The sequence below is a fragment of the Chiloscyllium plagiosum genome, chromosome 1, assembly GCF_004010195.1.
Source record: "Chiloscyllium plagiosum isolate BGI_BamShark_2017 chromosome 1, ASM401019v2, whole genome shotgun sequence".
Lineage (NCBI taxonomy): Eukaryota > Metazoa > Chordata > Chondrichthyes > Orectolobiformes > Hemiscylliidae > Chiloscyllium > Chiloscyllium plagiosum.
The window spans coordinates 124,981,273-124,999,144 of record NC_057710.1 but is presented as its reverse complement, the minus strand read 5'-3'; the positions used below and the strand labels follow the sequence as shown (position 1 = coordinate 124,999,144).

Genomic DNA, 17,872 nt, shown 5'->3' with positions numbered 1-17,872 from the left:
AGACCTTCAAATCTGCTTTAGCTGAAATGTACACTTACACCATTGACTCTATTTAAGAAATATATCAGCACTTTACATCACTTTACAAGCTGTTTTGCCTGGAGCTTTCAGGTGTGACCAATGAATATTCCCACAGAGGAGTGAATTTCCTTGTGACTTCTCCTGCTCTGCTCGAATAACGTCAGCAGATATTTACTGGGAGCCCGATATATCATGCCAAAATGGGGAAAGCATCAAGAAAATTCATCCATAATATTTTTAAGTCTGCAGTGTTATATTGTTATGATATTAAAGAAAGGATTTAATACAAATTATTCCAATATTCCTTTAAATTAAGATTAAAATTATTTTTTTTTCTACTTGCACTTAATTTAACTCTGACCAAAGGAATGTACAAAAATGTAATGTACAATATGTTTCAATTTAGGAATTCCAAAGGAAATTTACTGCTACAAAAGTAAATTAAGGCACAGTTTATTATTATGTATTTTGTTTAATTTTGTTTTTATGATATTCACGGCTACAGTTGCACAAATCACCACACAACCAGAGTATACTACATATTTGGCCATTCTTCCCTGCTTGATACAATAGCTACAGTTATACTTTTCCCATGACAACTAATTTCAAAAATATATTGATCCACGTGATTGTGGCAGAATATATGCATGTATATGATTGGACTACGTAGTTTGTGTAGTCTATGGCATATTGGAATATTAGCACTGGAAAGATTTAAATTATGGGTTGACTAACAAAAATTCTGATTGGAAAAATAAGCAGCAAAAAATGTGATGGACGTCTTATATCTGGAACTATGGGATTTGCAATTACCAGATCAAACATAGCCTGACGAAGCGATACTGGAACCTGTGGACACATATTTTCCCACTGAATATTGACTGTGTAAACAGTTTCATGCATAAGCCATTCTAGCTTTTAAACTTATGTTATTGAAGTTGATATGAAAGAGCTGGTTACAACTTGTTCCTTTTCAAGACTATTCAAAGAAACCACTGTAGTTGACTTAGAAAACAGTGAATTAAGCAGCTTCTAATGTACCTCTTCCTGTGTTTAAAACCTGAGGAAGAAAATATTGTACAGTATATGACTAACAATATTGTGCTGACACACTTCTTTTTTTTCCCTTTACTATTTTCCAAGTCTTGTGAAGTGTTTCCTTTGATGAAAAAAGGTCTGATTGTAAGAATGTTTATTTCGTTTTCAATTAACCTAAATTTGCCCCCATTTAATAAACCCACTACTGGAAAAGGTATGAGTCATGCAGGTAATTTCAATTCCAGGTTTGACAATTCTCATTTTGTGCAAGCTCTACAAAGTTTACCAGGCTATATTTACATGGGCAAAGAGTGCACTTCAAGTGGCCTTTGTGCTTAACTGTTTACTGTCAGATCCTTACAAAATTGGGTGCCCAATGTACATAGAATGAACCCAGTCAGAATATATAATTTTGTGGCACATTGCGGTTAAATTTCACCTCACATGGACCTAGAATTTTCTGATTTGTACTATTTAAATGCTGGCTTCAGTCTTCTTATAATAAGTTAAAATGCCTATTAAAATAATAAAATAATCTCTCTTCCATCATTGAAGAAACGTAGAACATCTGATATTTTTTCACACTACCAAGAAGTTGAATGTCATTTTGTTCTATGATAGTAAGGATTAATTAAGGAATGTTCTGTTCAATGTGCTTCGTTGATTTTCTTAATTTATATTGGACAGGTCAGCCAAAGTGTCTGGTATCTGATTTTAAGGTTAAACTAAATAGAGTAGAATTATCCTGTGCAATTTATGTAATTTCCCTAAAAGTTATAGGAGATTATTGGGACAGTCTCCACAGTAATCACTGGTGCATGCTGTTATCCGCGCATCTAACTCTGTTGTACTAGTTTGCTGTTCCTTCAGATAGTGAGAAATGGGTTTAACACAACAATGTTTGAGATGAGTTTGCTGACTTATTTTAACAGAGGTGTTGAACATAGAGGATAACATTTGTTGCAGGCAAGAGAATTAAAAAATAAGAATAAAATAGGTAAGATATTCAGCACACAGCAAGGCATTACATTTGCTATTTTTGTGATATGCATAATGAGGGAAAGGAGGATAGAATTGTCAAAGAGATTCCCTACTCTTCTATTATAACTTTGTCTAAACCTTGGAGAGAAAATAAAAATGAAAGCTTGGAGAGAAAATAAAAATGGTCATTCTCTTCCAGAGTTTCCCTGATTTTCTAGTAAAGCTACTGCGGGCAATGTAGAAAACCATCTCTGATATTTCTAGTGTAAATATCGAAATTAAAAGCTGAGCCTGTGAGGTGAAAGAAAAAGTTTATCTTAGACTCTTTTTACAGATTTTCTGCTGATCATGCAAAAAACATTATGGCAGTAGTTCAGGAAAAATTAATGGCAACTGTTATTAACTTCTTGCTAAATTTGAATAAGCATAAAACACGAATTAGCTAAAGCTTGTGTTATTTTACATACAAGAAGTGTTTGCTGAAGAACATACCATAGAATTTTCCAGGGGAATTCTCCAATTTCCCACTGAAAGCTTCATGGAAGATTGATGAACATTCAAGAGACACATAAACAGCTACTTATGTTGTTTCACTGGAATTTCTGCTGAGCATCCAAAGAAATGACGGTGGAAGATCAGGGGAATCCCCATTGAGCCCTTCTCTAACCAACGTTATTAATTTCACTCAGCAAGAAAATTAAATATTTTTGTCAATTAATGTGAAATTTCATTAGTTATTTTTTATGTAATCATCCATTCTTTTAGATTTTGGCTGTTTAATGTTTACATATAATTTTATTTTATGTGATAACTCTCCTTAAAAAATCAAGTTGTGAATTTGCACCAATGTTTTGAATTATAAGAAAAGACTCATTCCAAATGTGTAAACTCAAATATATTGTGATATCCTTCAGGCATTTTGGTTAGCTTCTTGGAGGTCTCTGCCTATGCCAATTATCTGGATATTTCAGTTTATTAGATCTGTTGCATGTAATATTGCACTTCTTGTGTAATAATTTATATTTCCTTATGTGAATATAGCTTAAATCTTTGCCAATAATAAAAACAGAAGTGCTGGAGAAACTCAGCAGGCTTAGCAACATCTGAAGAAAGAAACAGAGCTAATGTTTCAAGTTTGATATGACCTTCCTGTGGACCTTCTTTGGTTCTGAAGTAGAGTCATAGAGCTGTACAGCATGGAAGCAGACCCTTCAGTCCAACTCATCCATGTCAACCAGTTATCCTAAATTAATCCAGTACCATTTAACCATTTGGCCCAAATGCCTCTAAATATTTTCTATTCATGTACCTTGTAGTTATGCCAGCCTCCACCATTTCCGCTGACAGCTCATTCCATACACGCACCACTCTCTGCATGAAAAAGTTGCCCCTTGGGTCACTTTTAAATCTTTCCCCACTCTCACACTGGACTCAACATTAAGTCTCTTTCTTTCTCAATGGATGTTGCCAGACCTGCTGAGTTTCTCCAGCACTTCGTTTTTTTTATCTCAGAGCTCCAGTATCCAAACTACTTTGCTTTTATTTAAATCCTTTCCCATGTTCTACTTCCTGCAAAGAAAATGATTAGGATTACCAAGATAACGAGCATACATGTGGTGAATTGGCCATGCTAAATTGCCCATAGTGTTCGACATGTTAATCAGAGAGAAATGGGTCTGGGGTGGGTTACTCTTTGTAGGGTCGATGTGGACTTGTTGGGCCAAATGGTCTGTTTTCACACTGTAATGAATCTAATAAATCTAATATTGTGTGATGTGGTTAACTTGTATATTGAAAATACTTTTCAAATTGTGGAGACTTGTCTTCAATTGGAAAAGGTAATTTTGTCAAATCTGGAGACAGTTTGTTTTCCGTCACATAGCTTTAACTCAGTTTCATATATGTCAACAGGTCAGTAATAGTTTTGCAGTTCTTCAGGCCACAGTATTGCACTGTGTTTCTATAAAAACTTGTGACTTTGTAATAAAGATGTGACATAGGATACTTTGATCTCAACAATTGCAAAGAAATCCTGATATTTGTAGTTTATTTACTTGACAGATATTTTAGCTGTTCAAGCCTTCAATCTTTTGCCAAAATTATGGTAAGCCACTTAAGTGAAATGGGTAGGCATGTGACCAGGACCATCCAGAGTGGAGGGTTTGAAGTGTGATACTTTAAAAGCCATGCTGTACTGAAGCAGATGGACGTGGCTTAAAATTAGAGTTATAGAGATGTACGGCATGGAAACAGATCCTTCGGTCCAACTTCTCCATGCTGACTAGATATTAGCACCTAATCTAGTCCCATTTGCCAGCACTTGGCCCATATCCCTCTAAATCCTTCTTATTCATATACCCATCCAGATGCCTTTTAAATGTTGTAATTGAACCAGTCTCCACCACTTCCTCTGGCAGCTCATTCCATACACGCCCAGCCTCTGTGTGAAAAGGCCCCTTGAGTCCCTTTTAAATTTTTCCCCCTCATTCTATGCCTTCTAGTTCTTGACTACCCACCCCAGGGAAAATACTCTGTCCACTTATCCTATCCATGCCCTTTATGTTTTTATAAACATCTGCAAAGTCACCCCAAACTTCTGATAGTCCAGGGATAAGAGCCAAAATATTCCAAAAGTGGCCTAACTAATGTCCTGTACAGACACAACATGACCCCACAACTGCTATACTCAATGCTCTGACCAATAAAGGAAAGCATACCAAGCGCCTTCTTCACTATCCAATTTCCCTGTGACTCCATTTCCAAGGTCTGTCTGGTCAGCAGCACTCCCCAGGACCTTCCCATCAAGTGTACAGGTCCTGCTCTGATTTACTTCTCCAAAATGTAGCAGTTAACATTCAGCTAAATTAAATTCCATCTGCCAATCCTCAGCCCTCTGGCCCACCTGCTCAAGATCCCGTTGTACTCTGAGGTAACCTTCTTTGCTGTCCACTACACTTCTAATTTTGGTGTCATCTCCAAACTTACTAACTATACGTTTGATGTTCATATACAAATAGTTAATATAAATGACGAAAAGCAGTGGACCCAGCACCGATCCTGGTTGCACACCACTGGTCACAGGTTTCCAGTCTGAAAAGCAATTCTCCACCACCACCCTCTGTCTTCTACCTTCGAGCCAGTTCTGTACCCAGATGGCTAGTTCTCCCTGTATTTCATGTGATCTAACTTTGCTAACCAGTCTACCACAAGGAACCTTAGCGAATGCCTTCCTGAAGTCCATATAGATCATGTCCACCACTCTGCCCTCATGAATTCTCTTTGTTAATTCTTCAAAAAACTCAATCAAGTTCGTGAGACATGATTTCCCCACACACAAAGCCATGCTGACTATCCTTAATCAGTCCTTGCCATTCCAAATGCATGTAAATACTGTCCCTCAGGATACCCTCCAACAACTCCGAGATATCCTTGATCCCAGCATCAGGAAGGCAACACACCATTCTGATTTTTTACTGCTGGCCGCAGAAATGTCTGTCTATGTCTCTGACTAGAGACTCTCCTATCACAATCGATCGTTTGAAACCCGACGTACCCTTCATTACCTTAGAGCCAATCTCAGTACGAGACACTTGGCTGTTCATGCTACATTTTCCGGAGTGTCCATCTCCCCCTACATTTTCCAAAACAGCACACTTGTATGGGGATAGCCACAGGAGATTCCTACACTACCTACCTACCCCTCCTACCTTTCCTGGAGTTAACCCATCTACCTGACTGTATCTGCGGCTTTTCTCCCTTCCTACAACTGTCATCCGTTATACCCCCTAGCTCTTGTAAATTCCTCATTGTCTCTAACTGCCGCTCCAACCGATCCATGCCACTTGATAGATTTTACAACCAAAGACATTTCCTGCAGAAATAACCATCAGTAACATGGAAACTCTCCATAAACTCCCACATCTGACAGAAGGGCACATCACTCTGCTAAATGTACAGACCCAGAAAATAGCACCGTCTTATTGCTCTAAAAAAGCAGTGCCAAGAACGTGGTGCTGGCAAGCACAGCAGGTCAGGCAGCATCTGAGGAGCAGGAAAATCGACTTTTCGGACATAAGCCGTTCAGCGAAAGCTGCCTGAGTCTCTGTGTTTTTGAGGCAACATGCTATCGTCTGATTTCCAGCATCTGCTGTCCTCAGTTTCTCCTAAAAAAAAAACAGCGCTGCAGGCTAACTTAGTACTTATGGCTTATATTTTAAAAAATTAATCAAGAGACAGGTCTCAGTAAAACATATAATCAAGAAAGAACTCACTCTACTCACTACTGTAGACTTACAGCGAGGTTACACGTAAAAACTGTGCACTTAGCCGTTCCTGTGTTGTGAGCTCTCCCACACGGTTCCTTTAAGGTTAACTGTGAATTTCACTGTTTGTAAATTTTTCCTAGACCCCCTGTGATAGCCAGAGATACATGAACTCAAACAGCAAAGGCAGTAACTGTGCAGAAACACTGCTGTGTCAGTTAGCAGTGCAGGTTTCTTTCTGTATCTCCCTCACTGATCATGTGATTGCTGTCTTTTGTCCATCTTCCTCCTTTTAAAAATGCTGTTGTTTTGATCTTTTTTCCCTAAAGTTCCAAAACAGTGCAACAGTATATAAAACTGTAATTTCTGCTCCTGGAATTTGAGGAAATCACCTCCAACACTTAAAATACCTCAAAAAAGGAGCAGCTCTTACAGCCACAATGTTTTCCCGTCCTCAATAGAAAATGAAAATAAACCCACATTATAAGAAGCAATCTAATCTTCCAATCTGATTTCAGGCCATGCTCATACACGGTAATACCCATATGAGGCTCATGTTTTCTGCACCTTTGGCTTGGGTTCCATAAACTAATGATGTCTAATAAGCTTATGATAAAGGAATAAGGTATTCTGGCAGGTTGTCCTATCCCAATGGCTGCACCTTTTGCTTGATATCATACTGTAATGGGAAGAACCTTAGACCTATTTCTGCACCTAGCAGGAATTCCATGCTTAGTTTTGCAGGAGGGAGAACCAATGCCTGACCTAATTTTCTACCTGTACCTGTCATCTATTAATTGCTTGATGTTGGTATTTCATCCTAGGCAAATCTAGGGCTTGACCATTGCCTTATGTGATAGTTTGTTTATTCCATTTATGTTCGAGCTGTGTGTTTTTATTAGTCCCATTGATACTTGTCTACTTCAACAATTATCACCATTAACCTATTCAAAAAATATTTTTGCCATTAATTATCTTTCATCAGTCTGTTTCATTTAATTTTACACTAGTTTTAACACTGAGAAAGCATTATTGTTTCAAGATTCAATCGAAATAGTTGCATGTCAGATATCTGACATTCCAAAGTAGTGAAGTAGTATTCAAACTATGTTTGGATGAAGGTTTGTCAGCTTATTCAGGTACTCAGATGCACTCTTTTTAAAGAGCATGTTGTTCTCTCAATATCCAGTTTAACTTTATTCCCTGAACAATATCAGCCAAACAAAACCCAGAAAAAGTCATCATTTACATCTGTGCTTTGTTGTGACAACATTTGATGTGCTTTTCTACATAAGAACAGTCACTCAAACTGGATTTTTTAGTGAAATTCTGAACCCTGCTATCAGGCCTAACTGTAGCCAGAATCCAGTATGATGTGAGGAAGTCACTTATTGTGATTTACTTAGAGTGGTCAATTAATGACCAGGAATTAAGGCTCACCTGTGGGCTCCTAAAGCTAGGCAATCAATGTGAAGTCTTCCTTATGTAAATGAGAGAGACCTTGCTTCAAAATAGAGGTGCCCTTTTTCAACTTTTCAGACTTTGAGTTTAAATGGTCCTTGCAGCTGGGACACCAGTCTGTGTGATGGTGGCATGAAATCCTCTCTGCTCAGCCTCAGCCTGCCTGGAGCACTGTCCACCCAGAGTCATTCAGGCAGTTCATCCCCTGTCAGCTTCAGCAATCTAGAGGCCAACAGGAAAATTCTAACTAGACCAATTAGATATCTGATGCATGAAAGTGGTCCTGCTGCCCCTCCTTTTTTGTCTTCAATTACATAGCCCAGGGACAGAATGGAACTAAGGAACCAGGATGCAGGCCTGCTGCACACATGTATACCGATCTCCATCTCCAATTTTGGTTGGGGCTGGATTGAAAGCCCCAGGTTTCAAAGAGGAATGTTTTAAGGTGTAGTGAATTGCAGGTGTGAAACTGTTTCTGATTTATTTTTTCTGTAAGTTCCCATTAATTATCAGAATCAGAATCCGAATCCCTACAGTGTGGAAATAGGCCCTTCAGCCCAATAAGTCCACACTGACCCTCCGAAGAGTAACCCACTCAGACCCATTCCCGTACCCTCTATTTACCCCTGACTAACGCACCTAATCTATATATTCTTGAACACAATGGGCAATTTAGCATGGCCAATTCACCTAACCTGCACATCTTTGGACTTGTGGGAGGAAACTGGAGCACCCAGAGGAAACCCACGCAGACAGTCGCCCGAGGCTGGAATCTGGCGCTGTGAGGCAGCAGTTCTAACCACTCAGCCACTGTGCCGCCCCGAATTCTATGATTTCCCAGACCGTGCATCAACTGCTGAAGGATGTTCTTCTAGTGTTAACAAAGTCATTACCTATCCACTGCTAACAGACCCCAAGTCTTTGCTGGGAAGTCCTTGGTTTCTACAGAGCACATTCCCACAATCATTTTTATAATTATTGATTATTCATGTTGTTTGAATAAAATGGTCCTCATTTGGAATGAATATTTTGAGGAGAGGCGGGGAAATAAATAACAGGTGACACGGATTCTATTCTACTGTTCATTTTTAATTATTTGTTTGATTTGAATTCTAAATTAAGAGAAATCACTGGAAAGGTTTTTATTGCAATAGTTGTGACTTCTGTTAAGTCAAAGGTTTCCTAAGTATTATGTTCCTTATTAAGTGAACCTTCAGAATGAAGGTGCCAAATAAACTTTATGATTGTGGGGCAATATGCCTTTGCATTTAAGCCTGCCAGAAGGAATACTGCTTGAGCCCCATGCAAATTATCTGAGGAGAAGACAGTTCAGGCGAATTGTGACTAAAGGTTGTTGTGGGGAAAGCGGAGTTTCATTTCATGGGACATTGGGACTGGTTCTTGACAGGAAGGAGCAGTTCTGATGGCCTGGCCTTCAGCTGGATCAATATGGGGCCCAAACTAAAAAGGTAAATAGGGAGATAAAAAAGGCTTGAAGGCTTAAAGAGTCGTAGTATGAATCTACAAGAAATTTAAGTTTAAGCAGCCTAAATGTAAACAAAACGAGGAACATAGGACAGAATGGGAAAACATTGATGGCAACAGAATACATAAAGTTATGGAATCAGGTTTTAAAAATATGATTAAACACAAATAAAGAGAAAATAAATGAATTGTGCTTTAGTCTATGTGCAAGCAAGGCAGATAGTTTCTGTAATGAAATAGGGAATCTGGATGTATGAGAGCAATCACACATATTAGGGCATATTGAGGACTGGGAATTAAGCATTAACACATTCGGAGAATATAGAAAGCATGGAGTGGCAAGTTTGAGCAGCTGTACTTATTAATGGATATTAATTACTTATTAGTGGCATGAGAAAAATGGGGTCCAACTATGAGCAAGGTAAAAATAGAACCTTTATAGATAGAGATAAAAGGTAAGAGAAATGCATGGTCGTATGAGTATCTTCAACAAAGGCTGATCTTCGTCAAAAGAGACAGCAGAGTCTGCACAAAAGTTGTTGATCTCTGTGCTGTGCTGAAATAGCATGCCTAGACCTAGGATGACCTTCTCCACCCATTCTTGAGCAATGCTGGCATCTTCCTTCTCACTCTTTCTGTCCTCAAAAAGCAAGTGTGGATCTAGCATGACATCTCTTGGCTGATCGCTTTTGTGCCCATGTTCCGCTCCATGTAACCTGTCCTGAAATAGGAATGGAAGACCAGAATCTTCATGTATGTTTGTAGAGATGGTTAGATATCAGAACGGGTAGATTGTAGTTATCTGCTGCTGTTGAATAAAGATGATTCAGGATAAGACCAGCTTCTCCATTCAACAATAACACTTTTGATTAGAAATTACATTAGAACGTCCAAAACTTATGTCTACTTCAAAGAAGTTTTGTACGCAGCTACCCTTTGACTTTCATTAAAATACATTATGCACCTCAGTTCGATGATGGAAGATTTAAAGAGAAATGAAGCTTGAGTCACAGCATAATATTGAAAAGGATGGACACTGTAGCTCCAGCAACTAATTTAAATATTTTGTTTGGTCTTTTGTGAGTATGGCTGGCTGGCCAGCATTTATTATCTGTCCCTAGTTGCCCTTGAGAAGATGGTGATGGGCTGCATTCTTGAACTACTGCACTCCATGTGCTGTAGAAGACCCACAATGCCCTTAGGGAGGGGACTCCACTTTTTTGACCCAGTGACATTGAAGAAATGATGTTATATTTCAAAGCTAGTTTGGAGGTGAATTCGCAGGTGGTGGTGTTCCTCTCGATCTGCTGCCCTTGTCCTTCTAGATGGCAGTGGTTAAGGGTTGGCAAAGTGCTGTCTAAGGATCTTTGGCAAATTTTTGCAATGTGTCTCATAGTACACATTGCTGCTACTGAGCGACGGTGGTGTTGAGAGCGGATGCTTATGGATGTGGTACCAGTCAAGGGGACTGCTTTGTCCTGGATAGTGTCAAACTTCTTGAGTGTTGTTGGAGCTGCACCTGTCTGGGCAAGTGGGGAATATTCCATACACACCCCGATTTGTGGCTTGTAGATGGTGGGCAGGCTTTGGGAATTCAGGAGTTGAATTCGTCGCTGCAGTATTCCTCGTCTCTGTGCTGTTCTTGTAGCTACTGTGTTTTTATAGGGCATCCAATTGCGTTTCTGGTCAATGGTAACCCTAAGAATATTGATAATGGGAGATTCAGTGATGGTATTGTCATTGTAAATCAAGCAGTGGTAGTTAGATTGCCTCTTATAGGAGATGGTCAATTGCCTGTTAATATAAACATCTGAACTACCTAAAGTTATCCTCAGTTTCTATAATTGCCTACAGGAAACAAAAGCTTGTGGTCTTCATCAGCATCTAGTTCTTAGTCAGGAATATGTTGTTATTTTTAAAGTTGTTACTTATTTTTGTTGTTTTGACCTGCTGTAAGGACTGTTCTGCTGTTCCTGAAGACAGTTTTGAAATGACCTCTTTTCTTATGTAGCACGTTAATTGGTGGGCAATTTTCTACCAAATTGAGATGTGAACAATGAACTGTGTTGCCTCCTTCCCCACAAAGATTTTGGTATCTACATGGCCCAGCTGACTTGTGGTTAACAGATGACAGGCTCAGCTGTGGGATCCCAGGGAAAATCTCTATTTTTGCTGGAGAAAGGACATGTTACATGTCCAGATTTCAGCCTCCTGATCTGTTTGAATAGCCTTGGACAACCTGAGGATTTGCCTCTGGACTGCAAGATCAGGCAGCCTCATTCAGGACACCAACTACAATGTACTTTCAGATAAGTTCACTTTGTTATGTCCAAAGTCATAATGATCTACCAAATAACAGAGGCCATTTACGAAAGAATCCACACTCTATCCTGGTTCCTGGCTGCATCAATTAAACCTAATGCTATTAATAACTGCGTTATGTCTTGGACTGAAAGACCTGTTGAGTTTTTCAATTGAACCATTGCATTTTGCCATTTTTTCCTCTATCGCAAGTTTGGCAAGAATTGTGCTGGCAGTGTGACAAATGGCATATAAAAGCACACTGTCCTAGTCTTTATTGGTTTGGAAATATTGAGTGGCACGGTATTCGTTAAATCATCTTAACCATTGAGAGCCTGGTTTTGCCAGCCTCATGGTCCAAATGATGGGGTTGAGCTCGGGACTTATCTATTGCCAAAATTGTATCTATGTTCTGCAGTTGATGAAACATGTAAGCTAATTTGTCTGCATTTGTTTATCATATTGTATCTTTTCAACTGAGATTTTGTTTTCTGCCTTTTGTGACTGTCGGTCTTGATGTTCTCCCCCTTGAACCATCATCTGCTGAGGGTCTCGCTGCTTTTGTTTCGGGTCTTTCCTGAGAATTTGCCTTGTGTTGCTGGATGCTTTAAATGTTCCTGTTCTTAATCAAGATGACTGGGAAGTCTACTGAGCAAGGAATCCGCTATCACTGCCACTGTGTAGTGCAATCATACTGAAGATATTGAGAGAATTGAATCTTTTCTCAGTATGGTGAGAAACCTTTATTATTAACTATTTACCTTCTGTACATAAGTAGGGATAAGAGAGCTTTTGTTTTAACTTTGATCCTCCTCAGGTGTGTCCCACATGGTGGTCAATGTCACTGATGATATGTAGCATTTATTAGCATGCTGTTGTCGTGATTCCAAATCTGTTGTGGACAATTCAATATTGTGGATTTAAATCTGGATCCCCATACTTGCCTCACTTGCAGTCATACCCTGCTGTTATCTGTTAATTCCCACATGTTCCCTTCCTTTGCCATGTTTTGCTTATCTAACATCAGCCATCTGTTGGCTGTACAATCCAAAGATGGAGGCTCCTAATTTTGTTGTGGCATGCAAATGAGATCTGAGAGTTAAATTTCCCAGAGCTCACACTTGAGATTCTGGATGGTTAACCATAGATTCCAAATCCAGGACCCCAAGATCCAGTCCAAATTAAAATCATAGCATAGCATTATTGTCACGGTCCTTGATGATTTAGTGGTAGTTCTTGAACCTATTGTCTGGAATTCCTAACAAAGGACCTGGTATTCTTAGCAATTCTGCAGTTATGCATGTCTTTTGATCATTTTATCAGAAACAATGACCCAAGGATTGACTATTTGTTTCTAACTTTAGGTTTGAGAAATAACAAATTTAGGACCCTGAGTTTTTGTAAATGTTCATCAATTGTTTCACATAATACCAAGTGGCTTTAATAAGTTGTATGCATGGATCAGCTTATAAATATGATCTTGCAACATACGGAAAGAAAGGCTTGCACTTACATTCTTCCTTATATTACCTCAAGGTGACCTAAACCCCTTTACAAACTACTTTGCGCATAATATGTAATGTAAAAATCTGTCTACCTTACTGTCTTCTTGTTATTCCTTGATGTTCCTTCTGAATACAGTACTTAATGGTCTGAGAACCACTTTTGTACATGATGTCTACAAGTCCCTCACTTATCAGCCCATTTGATAATTTTTGCAAATGAGATTCTCTGATGACAGAGTAGCTGTTTACTTAAGATGGTGCCATCAAAAGCCTTCATTCCTGAAATGCTTTCTGCTTTCTTCTCAACTAATAATTCACATTTTAAAATAATAGCCCTTGTGTTTCTTAATATGTGAAAGATATATGGATGTTGTATTTTATGTTTTTCATGTATAACCTTGCAGAAAGAAATGTTACCAATATATAGAACATGGGACAATTACCAAACATGTGCACTGATTTGAGATAATGCAAAAGCCAACTATGACTTTTTTTTGCAGTACGCTAGTATGAATTATATGAAATAAATGATACTAAAGGCGTTTCAGCTTTTCAAAGCAGTCCCAAATGGTACGTTTCCACTGATTCTTCCATACCATCACAATTCTTTCTCGTGTGAAGGTAAAACTATACTTAAGGTCTTTGTTGATGTGTATTATAATATTATACATCGAATAACAAGGGTGATGGAAGCCTGGATATTCCTCCTCTCTCTGTAAAATAAATATTACAGCTATTGCGTGCTTTGTATGGTTGTCCCTATCTGCAATGGAAACTTGGCCAGTGCATACTGAGGTTGGGATTTAGATATGTGACTTTTTTCATTTTATTATGTTTGTAGAGCCAACAAACTTTAAAAGGTAAGAAGTCCAATTTAAGTTAAATCTACATTTAAAGTTCTAATCAAGTGTGTTTTTTTCAGTTAAGATTTATGACATGCTGTCTATGTCTTCACCTTCAAGCACATGGCAATTTGAATTATTACTTTCAATTAAATTGTTTCTCTCATTTGCAATATTTTGTTACAGGTATAGGCATAATGCAAAATATAGGCATAAAATGCAGAAATATGCCTTTCTGAAATCCCTTTGAGCAGCGTTTAGTTTGAATTTATTAATTGAGTTGTGCAAGCTCTCCAGAAAATGGGGGAGTGCTATACAAAATTTGGAGGGAGGTGATAACATCATAGTATTTTTGCAGGGCTAAGAATCAGAGACCTCGCCTCAAGCGATAGGAACAGAGGTTCAAGTCCCACAATGGCAGATGGTGAAGTTTAAGTTTAATTCATGAAAATCTAGAACTGAAAACTAATCTAACGGTGACCAGAAAATATCCATGAGTCTAAAAACATTTTTAAAATAAGCCTACCAATTATAGATAAGTCACTTTAACATCAGTGGTGGAATAATATCTAAAAATAATTACTCAGGATAGAAGTAATAATCAAATGGAAAAGTCTGAGTTGATTTGGAAAAGTCAGCCTGTCTAACTAACATGGTAGAGCTTTTTGAAGAGATAGCAGAGAGGGTTGATGAAGGCAAGAGTGTTGGGATGGTGAACATCAACTTCAAATGACATTTGAAACAATGCCACACAACAGACATTTGAGGAAAATTATAGATTATAAAAGGGATGGTAGGAATGTGGTGACAAAAATTGGCTGCGTGTTAGGGAACAAAGTGTAATGGTCACTTTTCAGTTAGGGAAAATGTTTCAGTGGAGTTTCCCAGGAGTCAGTATTAGGACTTTTGCCCTTCTGAATATGTATAAATAATCAAGTTCTTGATGTGCAGGGAGTAATTTCAAAGTCTGTAGACAACTCAAAACTTAGGAGAATTGTAAACAGTAAGAAAGACCACATAGATATAATGTAAGGTTAACTGCAGTCTTCCACACTAAAAGTCAGCAGCCTTTTATTAGCCATGCTGTTGCCATTCATTACAATGCTGTATAGGAGCAGTAAGATAGGAAAAGGCACCCAGAGGATGGGCAATAAGGGAACTCACAAGTGATTTATGAAATTTTATATAAATTGTTAGATATATTGTTGTATGAAGTTGTTTTGAGGTTTTTTTTATTGCAGCATTGTCTTCCTAGAAAAATAATTATTGCTTTCACAATCCAGACAGCCCTTGGTTGCCCTATCTTCCACCCTTATGTGAATGTACTCAGACTGTGCCCTTCTCAGTATATATAAAAAAAGGTCTATTGCTCTATCACAGTTTTGTATGCCAATCTTTGATCCTAATTTACCTAAGTCAGATGTATTCTCAATCCATAAAAATAGCTCTGTAATCCTATAATCAAGTGTTTTGACTCTATATTGTTCCTTGTCCTTTACTGCAGCCAATTTAAACCATAGTATACTGTGATCATAGTCCCTAAATGCTCCCCTAGAACATGGAACACAGAACATTACAGTGCAGTACAAGTCCTTCGGCTCTCGATGTTGCATCAACCTGTGAAACTAATCTGAAGCCAATCTAACCCACACTATTCCATTCTCGTCCATATGCCTATCCAATGACCATTTAAATGCCCTTAAAGTTGGCAAGTCTACCACTGTTGCAGGCAGTGTGTTCCATGCCCTTACTACTCTCGGAGTAAAGAAACTAACGTCTGACATCTGTTCTATATCTATTACCCCTAAATTTAAAGCTATGTCCCCTCATGCTAGCCATCACCATCCGAGGAAAAAGGCTCTTACTGTCCAACCTATCTAACCCTCTGATTATCTTATATGTCTCAATTAAGTCACCTCTCAACCTTCTTCTCTGTAACAAAACAAACCTCAAGTCCCTCAGCCTTTCCTCATAAGATCTTCCCTCTATACCAGGCAACATCCTAGTAAATCTCCTCTGATCCCCTTCCAAAGCTTGCACACCCTTCCAGAACTGTACGCAATACTCCAACTGTGGCAGTACCAGAGCTTTGTACAGATGCAGCATGACCTCATGCTTCTGAAACTGAATCCCGCTACCAGTAAAAGCTAACACACTGTCTGCCTTCTTAACAACCCTATCAACCTGTTGAAAACTGAATCATTTGACTCAACTTCTTCCCCAGAATAAGATCCTACAATGTCTCTTTTCTCATTAAGTCAAAACATGTTGAAGTAAGTTGCCTTGAGCACAGTTCAGAAATGCTTCCCTCTGTCTTTTGTACTATTACTATCCCAGTCCATACTCGAATAATTGAGGTTTCCCATTAAAGTTTTATTATGTTTGCATTTCTCTGTTGTTCCTTGCAAATTTGCTCCCTTGTATCTTTTCCACCATATGGCTTATAGAATACAACATAAGCATGACACCTTTATTGTTTGTTAACGCTAACCAAGGAGATCCTGTCCTTAAACCTTGCAGGACATTCTCTCTCACCAACATTGTTGATGACAGAAAAGTCTCCTTACAAAATAGTACAGGGGCTTACAAAAGGTTTTTTTCCCATATTTTTTAAAATTAAAGTTTGAATTGTGTGGAGGAGTTCATATTTCATGGCAGAAAAACTAGTCCCTATTAGGTACTTTCTCTCTAACATCAACATGAGAGAGTTTGCTTCATTTTTCATGATACACTGCCACCTCTCTAATGCTTCCTTGGATCAATAGCAAGGAGGGAAATTGAACAGAACGATGATTCCAACCTCCCTGCTATCAAATGTATTGATGGACATTCTGGGTTCAGGAACTTACTCACTCGACCAGTGCTGTGGGAAGGAAAGGAAATCCTGGATCAAGGTTGCCAGTGGCAATGGTGAGAATTCAGAGCCATGCCTCCTTATTTTACCATAGGAAATGAAAGTTATATACTGTGTTAGTTATGTTCTCATTTTGTTATAATCTTGAGCATTGTGGTCATATAAAATATTATTTGTAAGGCTGAAGTAATTGATGGAAAACATCTGTCTTACACAAATGGTGTCCTCAAAGGACTAAGCAAAGTAAATCGCAGAAACACATCAAAGTCAGGCTGAATCTTTTTTTTAATCAATGAAGTGTGGTTATATTTTATGGCACAGACAAATTTGCATAACCCTTCTTTTACAATGTTTTTTTTCTCTCTTATTGCCCTTTCTCATTCCTCCAGGCACTGTACATATAAGTGCTGTTGAGGGTGGGCAGATGATCTGCGCCCATGCTGCTATTTTGCCATGTCTTTCTAATCATCTGCGAGAATATTTTTGATGATTCATCCACTGATATTCTTTCCCTCACTTCCTGTAGGGAAGTGCATGGCTTTTACTTACTGCCTCCTCCAGATGGCAGGGTGCAGATTAAATCAATTATGAGTACCACCAGGTTCAGACCTGTGCACTACCGTTCTGTGTCTTGCATTTGGCCAAATTTCCTGATGACAAAAAGATCAGTAGAAAAATGAAGAGGTCATAAAGAGGTTACAAAAGCATATGGATAGGTACAGGGAGTGGGAAAAGATCTGGAAAATGGAGTATCATGTGACAAAGCTGAAAATGTGTTGCTGGAAAAGCGCAGCAGGTCAGGCAGCATCCAAGGAGCAGGAGAATCGACGTTTCAGGCATGAGTCCTTCTTCAGGAATGAGGAAAGTATGCCAAGCAGGCTAAAATAAAAGGTAGGGAGGAGGGACTTGGGGGAGGGGCATTGGAAATGCGATAGGTAGAAGGAGGTTAAGGTGAGGGTGATAGGCCGGAGTTGGGGGTGGGGTGGGGCGGAGAGGTCAGGAAGAAGATTGCAGGTTAGGAAGGTGGTGCTGAGTTCGAAGGTTGGGACTGAGAAAAGGTGGGGGGAGGGGAAATGAGGAAACTGGAGAAATCTGAGTTCATCCCTTGTGGTTGGAGGGTTC

General features: G+C 38.8%; 1 protein-coding gene across 1 annotated transcript in view; it reads left to right on the top strand.

Moving 5' to 3' along the window:
- Window positions 1–17,872, top strand: part of cfap299 (cilia and flagella associated protein 299) — a 566,302-nt gene that overhangs the window by 176,477 nt on the left and 371,953 nt on the right. The gene's annotated exons all lie outside the window — the stretch shown is intronic.